The 7,735-nt window shown below is 34.3% G+C and overlaps 1 non-coding gene across 1 annotated transcript; it reads right to left on the bottom strand.

The window, feature by feature from the left end:
* Nucleotides 1–2,912: 2,912 nt before the first annotated feature.
* On the bottom strand, nucleotides 2,913–3,019 carry LOC111910742 (small nucleolar RNA R71). The gene has a single exon (XR_002856615.1). It is a non-coding gene; the product is annotated as a small nucleolar RNA R71 (small nucleolar RNA).
* Between the last annotated feature and the right edge of the window lie 4,716 nt (nucleotides 3,020–7,735).

Raw genomic sequence — 7,735 nt, 5'->3', positions numbered from 1 at the left:
CCTATTTATAGTGAACATAAAGCATACAAAAAATATAAAGGCATAGACACGGTAAGCTTCGACACAAAGTAATCTTATAATAAAGTTACAAAATAATGAAACTATCCATTGACCTTCGACACCTCACAACTAACTTTGACATCAACACAAATTATAATCTTTCTCTTCAATTCCCTCAAATATAGAGGAAATAAAAAACCAAATAATTTGTCATACTTTTTGAACTGTTCAAATCTTGTCTTATGATATGCACTAGTTTGATCAACAATGTATAAGAAATAACTGGCTCTGAAGTATCTTTAGCTATAAATGAATCCTCTTTGCTACTTCAAATCTCATCAAACCGTTTTTTCTTTGAGTGAAACCTTTTTGTTGAAATATTATATCAATACCTATTTCAATAGCAATCTCCTTAGCTTAAACAAATGCTTTTGAATAACAGTTTCTCAATAACCCTTGAAGTACTCAATCAATATGTTTATTTCTGCAATAGTGTTATTGATATTTTCATATCTATACATATAATTATACATCATATCTTAGTATTTTTAATTAATTTTATGCTCTTTATAGAACAAAAAGGTACTTAATTTGTTATGTATTGTGTTGTAGGGGTAAAAGATAGCTTGGAGCAGAAAGGAAGATGGAAGCTAAGGAATTTAATTAAAGAATATTAAATGAAGAAAAATATACCAAACACATCATGGTGACATCAGCACAACATGGTGTTTTGACATTTCCTGATTAACTTCGAAGATTTGCTGAATACGGGATAATCACAAAGACCACGACGTCGTGGCCTCACCACGACGTGGTGAGGCCACGATGTCGTGGTCTGTTTTTAGGAAATGATAAATAGATGCCATTCTCTCTGAATTGGTGACATGGTGAGGCCCCGACATCGTGGTCTGTTTTTAGGAAATGATAAATAAATGCCATTCTCTCCGAATTGGGAACTTTTTGCTGAGAGCTATAAATGATTTTTGAAGGCCAAGGGTTTGAATGAAGCTTGGAAGTGAAGAAACTGGTTGTAGCTTGGGAATTCAGAGCAATAAGGCAATAACTTTTTAATTACGATTTTACATTCTAGTTAAATCATGTCTTTGCATATAGAATTCATTTTTCTGACTTTAGCTGCTGAAATCAAGGGCTAAAACCCCATGGCTTTCGTTTGGCATAGGTTTACTTGACTATATGTGGTTTGATTTATGGTTTGAATATGTTTTTATTTGTTATTTGTTTAATTATCTTATTAAAGAACCTCTTGTGATTATGATAACTTTTTTCATCTATTTATTGCTGAGTTTAATTAAGTTTGCATGAACATCTTTCTTAATTAAGCTTGGATCATATGATCTTTGTGGATTGAAAAAATTATAGGACTTGAGTTTTGACTTAAAACCTAGGGTTAGATAGAAAAGTGGGTAAATAATTGTGGGAGCTAATATATGATGACCTATCATATATTGAATTGAATCAATTAACCAATTTGATCAATCTATTATAGGTCTAATTTAACTCGAACCGAACACTATTAAGCTTGTTAGTTTATTCGCCTGATCACCGTACGAATGAACTAGTTTGCTAAACGATTAAGTTATTGAATATTAAACCGGTCATCTTAGGAATCGGTAACCAATTGAACATTAATCCATTTCACTTCCATAAATAAACAATAATAGCAAGTAAATTGAAGTTATACGAAAGTCTCTCAATATCTTGGTTTAAATCGTTTCTTTTTGTTCGTTGCTTTTGTTTTATAATTGCTTTAGTTAAATGTTAGTTTAGCTTAGTTAATTAAGTTTCTAGTCTTGCAAAACTATAGAGAAAACATTTTCCTAATTTTCTTAGTAATTTAGTTGGTAGTAGGTAAAATTTAGCTAATAAAATTGTTCCTTGTGTTCGATACTTGTCTATTGTGCTATACTATTTACAACAAGGTACACTGCCTTAGATAAAAAGTAGTTACATTAGTAGGATATAAACTAGTGCGTAATTATTTTTCACATCAAGTTTTAGGTGTTGTTGCCGGGGAACAGTCCAATTTTAGTCACTTTTAATCTGCTATTTTATTAGGATTTTGCTTCCATTTGTTTTTGACTTTTTATTTTAGGTTTTTGTTTTGTTTGACATACCACATCGTGGTCACTACCACCACGTCATGGTGTCGTACCATTTAACTTTTTGTTTCTTTTTTTTTTCTTTTTATGTGTTTTAATTGTATTATTGCAGTAGTTTATGACCCGTGGATCAAATACACCTTTGATTCCACCACGTGAAGACCCCGAGTCAGCTTTTCGTAAAAACACAGATAAAACCATAGGAGAATCTGCAACATCAAAAAATTACTTTTTAAGAATCTCAAGTTGGTTTTTAGTAAGATGAAGGGAAAGAAAGTGGGAGAATCTAGCAAAACACTGACAGAAGGAAGCATTGAGAACAATCCAACAAAAGAGGATGTCGAATACGAAACATATGAGGAAGGAATCGAAACTGAGTTAGAAAAAGACAGCAAACCCGAAAACATCATGGAAAACATTACCGACATTTCCATGGAGGCATACAAGAAAAGAATTCGTGACGACACCGGATTGGGTCTTATGTAACCCGCCATTCAAGCTACTGCCACATTTAAACTCAAGGGGCATATCCTTGCTGCACTGAAAGAGATTCCATTTGCCGGAAAAGATCATGAAGATGCCTAAAAACATCTTGATGAAGTCAGTGACATCGCCGATTACTTTAACATCCCAAGTTTTCCACATGAAACGATGTTATTGAGAATGCTTCTGGTCACTTTCAAGGGAGCTTCCAAGGAGTGGTTGAAGAGACTTCTACTCGGTGCAATCACCACATGGGCAAAAATGCAAGAGGAATTCTTGGAACAATTTTGCCCACCATTAAAGGTGGCTAAGCTCAAAAAGGCTATCGCTAACTTTGAGCAACAAGTGGGAGAGTCGTTGTTTAAAGCATGGGAGAGCTACAAGGGTCTACTTCGAAAATGCCCCCAAAACGACCTAAATGTGAATCAAGATGTTTTGATATTTTATGATGGGGTGAATGTCACTACAAGGCAACTCCGTGACTCACAAGGACCATTAACCAAGAAGAATCCTACAGAAATTAAAGAGCTTATTGAAGAATCCTCTAAACATTCAAGAGAGTATCACAACTCGCGAAATAATGTGGCAAGAGGATCGGCTGATTATTCTTCAGAAGAGATGTCGGTGGTTTTGGCAATGTTGCGAAACATGGATAGGAGGATAACTAAGATGGATCAAGCAATCCATGCTATAAGAGTTGGGTGTGAAAACTGTAATGAGCCATATTTGACTAGAGATTGTGATCTTGATGAAAATGGAAACCAAAAGGTTCAAGCCTTCTACTCAAGCGGTGATCGTTATGATGAAAATTGGAGAAAACCCAAGAAGAAGTGGTTACCTTATGATGAGTACAAGAAAGCCAAGGAAGGAAAGTATCAACCAAAAGGAAGAGACTTTTATTAAAAGTGGAACCACCTCCTGAAAAGGAATCTGATTTCGAGACAATGCTTACCCATTTTCCAGCCGCATCTGAAGAGGCACTAGGAAACTGAAGCATCAATTCGAAAACAACAAGTTTCAATGAAAGATCAGCAAGTTTTACTAAGAAATCACCAAGCTTCAATCATCAATATTGAAAAACAACCTGGGAAACTCGCTAAACAATTCAATGAAAGATCACTGGGAGGACTTCTAGGAAATACCAAACAAAACCTGAAGGGAGCACACATCCAAACTATAACAAATAGAACTGGGAAATTGTTATCCATGTCACTCCCGTTGACCGAAACAACCTGGATGTTGAGCAGGAAAGTTGAGAAGAAAGTCAAATAAAAGATCAGCAAGTTTTACTAAGAAATCAGCAAGATTCAATCATAAATATTGAAAAAAAAACTCGGGTAACTAGCTAAACAATTTAATGAAAGATCACTGGGAGGACTTCTAGGAAATACTGAACAAAATCCAAATGGAGATCACATCCAAGCTATAACAACTAGAAGTGGGAAAAGTGTTAATCATATGACTCCCATTGACAGAAACAACCCGGATGTTGAGCAGGAAAGTCGAGAAGAAAGTCAAAGAAAAGAGACTGAACAGTCAGCAGGACGTGGCAGAAATCTGAAAGGAAAATTTTTGAACCCGTTAAGCCATACTGCCCACCGCTTCCCTTCCCAAGTAGAGAAATCTAGGAAAATAATGTTGAATACTACATGAAGTTCTTAGATCACATAAAATCCCTTGAAATTGATATTCCTTTCCATGAAGCTTTAGTTCAAATGCCAAAATATGCAAACTTTATCAAAGACCTCCTAACTAAACGCAAGAGGATGAAGGGATTGTCAAAGGTAGTGCTAAATGAAACATGCTCAGCCACGGTGTTAAATATGCTACCAAACAAAAATGGGTGATCCGGGAAGCTTAACACTACCATGCCAATTTGGAAATCTAGCTACAAGCCATGCTCTAGCCGACACGGGAGCAAGTGTGAATCTAATGCTATATTTATTCTTCAAGAAGCTTGATCTACTGGGACCTACACTGATCCGCATGGTCATCCATTTAGCCAACAAGACTATGACCTTTCCGAGAGGTATATGTGAAGACTTACTAGTAAAAGTCAACAAGTTTTTTTTTCTCGCAAAATTTATTGTTTTAGACATGGAAGAAGACAAAAAAAAGTACCAATTATTCTTGGAATGCCATTTTTGAGCACTACCTGAGCTTTAGTCGATGTAAGAGAATCCAAGCCAACTCTTCGAGTTGGAGAAGAGGCAATTAGTTTTGGAGTAAATCGAGAAATTCAACAGTCAAAAATAAGTGACGAAACGCCATTTTCAGTCGATGTGTTTCATGAATTACTTGAGAAAGAGCTTGGAGGATGGAAACATAAGGAAATTGAGGGCTATATGGGGCTAAAAGAATGATATTTTGATGTTGAACTTGATATACAAGAACTAGAGAAGCTTCTGTAAGAGAGTGAGTACAATGAGGTAATAAAAGGAGTCGACAAAACAACACGATGTTGTTGGATTAGTGTCTAAGTCCATAACTATTTTAGTATGTACTTGACCCGATGGTGTATGGTCCTTTTGGGATGCCTTCACCAAAGCAACTTAATTGGAGAAATAAATAAAGAGAGAGGTTATTATGATTTATTAATATGTTATAAGAATAATATATTAAAGGAGAAATCATATTTGTTTAATTAATATTGGTCAATAATTGATTAAGAATTAATTTTGTGATCAAATGTAATTAATTAAAATAGAGGGGCTGAATTGTAATTATGTGATAGTTGCAAAATAGGGCAATGGTTATCCTTGTTGAAGGATGGACGAATTCAAGGATAAGGATATCCTTAAAATCGTTCAAGGTCCAAGAGATAGAGATTTTCAAGGCTTATCTTATGGTTGCTTGATGGGCAAGTAACTAGATAAGGATAAGGACTGAAACCCTAATCCCAACCCCATATAAAAAGACCCCTAAGGCCTTAGGATTTCGTACACTTGATCCCTAGAGCATCTAAGGACGAATTCCAACCTCTCTCCTCTCTCTTTATACCTTCTCCATTTGCTCTTAGTGTTTGTAAGCCATTAGAGGAGTGACACTTGTGGCTCTAAGCCTTCCAAAGTCATTTCAAGGAGGAATTGGGATTGTTATTGCTACATAACAATCAAGGTAATATCATAAACCTAATTATATGTTCATATCGATTTCCATATGCTAGAATTAGGGTTTATAGTCTTGGATTCAAAGCATGTACAATAGAGAAACCTAGATCCAAGCATTAGGGTTTGTATGAGCACATAGGATGTCGTATGACCCAAACCCATCAGTGGTATCAGAGCCTAGACTGGTTTCAATTGTATTGATGCTTAACATGTTTGAAAAATTCGATTTTTTGGATTCTGGAGGCTGGACGAGTCAACTCGTCAGATGAAGGGTATTTCACGATTTCTTGTTGTTTTGCTTATGGATAGTTACCTTATCATATTAGATCAATATAAATCTGATTTTTTGATATATATGACTATATTTTTTTATCTAATTGAAGATATTTATCAATTAATAAGATAATTGTTTCCTTATGTGATAATTGTTTAATTATTTTAACTAAATTGATAAATTGTTTTGCAAGAAATCATTAAATAAATCAAATATGGATAATTATGTGATTAATTGTTAATTTAGATTATTTGTTATTTGATCCTTGTTGTTATGAAAAGTTTCATATTTTCCCCTTTAGGTTTTATAGTTTAAATTTGAACCCAAAAGTTTTGTTGTTTTGAAATTTAAATAGTTGGAACCCAAATGTTTTGAAAAAGGTTTCAAAACTTGCCCTCAAGTTTTGGAATTTAAATTTTGATTAATAGTTTAATTTTGATGTATATTTAAATTCTAAACCCTAATGTGTTGAAATGTTTCAAAACTTGCCCTCAAGTTTTGGAATTTAAAAGTTGATTAAAAGTTTAATTAGGAATGTTAAATTCTAAAACTCTAGTATAGTTTTGAAAAAGTTCAAATCACACCCTTATGTTTTTATTAATTAATTAAGGTGTATAATTAAAAGATGTTTAATAAATCCATAAAATTTTAGGTTTACAATTTAATTGAATTAAAAGTATAATTGTTAAATTAGACCACATACTATTTTAAAAGTGTTAAAATACACCCTATACTATATATATAACACTAAAAGTCTAACATTATATATATATATATATATATATATATATATATATATATATATATATATATATATATATGTATGAGTAAAAGTCAGTCTTACCGTTAGTAGGCCTCATTCATGAAGCTGGTCTATAAGGGGTGTTTAAGGAAATTGCCTATAAAATGGCGATTGAATGGGTATCCACTCTTACCCACCGCACTCTTGACTAGTGGAGGGTTGTTAGCCGAACGGGTAGGATAGGACGAAAACCTTCCATTATAAGTATAATGAAGTATAAAAGTAACTTAATGTTTTTCATAAAATTCCCAATCATAGTTACTTAGGCAAAAGTGAATTGATGCAATTCCATGAAATTACACTTTGTGCCCTTGCGAAGACGTTAGTGGAGCGTGTGTGGTTTATCGGCACACTAAATGGTTCTAAGCAAAGGTAGCAAAGGGTGACTCAATGTTTGTCATAGTTCGGTGGAGCGTGTGTGGTTTACCGACACATCGAATAGGTGACTATAACATGTGAGGGCACCATGTAAGTTTGCAAGGTTATTCACACCCGCTTTGTGATCCTCGGCATTCCAGTCACAAACTAGAGGGGCATATTGAGATTTAAACATGCCATTGAAAGTTCAATGAATCTCAAAGGATCTAGGAGTTTTCATAGATTTAAAACTTAAAATTTTTTTGTTTTTCGTGGTGGAAATTAGTGAATCGTCATTTACTTACCTTCAAATATTCTGTAGTTAGGGTTACGGCATCCCTCTCCCGAGTTGTAGAATATTGTGTTGGGTCCTAGCCTTAGTATCTCATTTGGGTGATTTACTAAGGACTCAATCAATCAACTAACTTGAATTAGTTTTCTCCCATTTTGTAGATGTCAATGTTCGACAACTATGGTCTTCCCGAATCCCGTGGAACAAGCTTTCCACCTGAAGATGATATTCCATGATTCGATCAAGGAACAAGAAATCATGCTTCACCTCCTCCAATTATTCTCCCTAACCCACAAG

Source organism: Lactuca sativa, chromosome 4 (genome assembly GCF_002870075.4).
Source record: "Lactuca sativa cultivar Salinas chromosome 4, Lsat_Salinas_v11, whole genome shotgun sequence".
NCBI classification, from domain to species: domain Eukaryota; kingdom Viridiplantae; phylum Streptophyta; class Magnoliopsida; order Asterales; family Asteraceae; genus Lactuca; species Lactuca sativa.
This window is presented reverse-complemented; position numbering and strand designations above follow the sequence as displayed.